Raw genomic sequence first — 1,348 nt, 5'->3', positions numbered from 1 at the left:
GCTACCTTGAGTGATGAGGAAGGCAATCAAGAATTTGAAGATGAAATTGATAATGAAAGTGTTGTTGTTTTTGTTTCCAATGAAGGAGAATTTAGCAAAGGAAAGGATAATGTGTCTAAAGAAGAATGTAACAACAACAACACTGTTGAGATGACCATCTGTGAGCTGATGAAAGCATGTGAGGAAGTTTTTGCATAACAGAAAATTTGTGTCAAAAGAAATAGAGATTTAATCAACACAGTCTACCATTTGGAAGCTCGAGTTGAAAAAGCTAAGGAAGTGAATCAAGAAATATTCAAAATCAATGAAGGATTTCAGAGGGAAGTCAAGCAGCTGGAAATGAAGTGTGATGATTTGAGAGAAGATAATGATAGACTCATAAAAGAAAGAGACAAACTCGATCAATTTTTATCGATTGGGAAGCCATTTAGAGATCATCGTGGGATTGATTACCAAAAATCTATGAGGGTGAAACCAACTACTTTCGTTAAAGGTGAATTGGTTACTGATGTAAAGATTTAAGAGAAACTCCCAAAGGAGAAGAGCATTGAAGGTCCTAAAGAAAATATAAAGGAGAGAGGAAATCGAAATTGCATAAGGAACAGATGTGTCAATCCGTTGTTACAACATAAGAGTAACTGCAAGTAATTTTTTTAATTTGGTCATGCTGAATGTCGTTGGTTTAAGCTGGTTAAGAATTTGATGTTTGGAAAGAAAGTTCAATGGCCATCAGAGGAGCTGAAACGAATAGTGAATTTCATAATGGAATGGAGACCTAAAAAGAATCAATCTCAAATGATGTGCAATGTCATCCTATCTAGTCAAGAAGCTACTAGTTTATCCTAATGGTATTTTGATAGTGGATGTTCACGCCATATGACGAATAAGAAGCATATATTGAAGAATTACGTAGCTGACACTTGTGGAGAAGTGATATTTGGAAATGGAGTTTAAAGGAAAAATTGTGGGCTATAGTTCTTTTAAAGCTAAAGGTATACTGAAGTTGTCGAAGGTATAATTGTTGAAGGTTTGAGTACCAACCTCATTAGTACTAGTTAGTTATGTGATGATGAACTGTAAGTGAAGTTCACTAAAGATTTTTGTGAAATGTACAACAACAAAAAGGAGTGTGTGATGACTGGAAAAAGGTCAAGGAACAACTGTTATTTACTTGACAAACCCGTTGATGTTGTATTGATTTCAAAGGATAATGAAGCCCTCCTATGTCATACAAGACTTGGCCATGTTAATCAACAGAACTCAATGAAGTTGAGCAAATGGGGAATCATCAGAGGACTGCCAAAGTTTTCGAAGTTGCCTAAGTTTGTTTGTGGTGATTGTGCTCGTG

This window comes from Andrographis paniculata, unplaced genomic scaffold, assembly GCF_009805555.1.
Source record: "Andrographis paniculata isolate CXL003 unplaced genomic scaffold, ASM980555v1 Contig83END, whole genome shotgun sequence".
Taxonomy (NCBI): domain Eukaryota; kingdom Viridiplantae; phylum Streptophyta; class Magnoliopsida; order Lamiales; family Acanthaceae; genus Andrographis; species Andrographis paniculata.
This window is presented reverse-complemented; position numbering follows the sequence as displayed.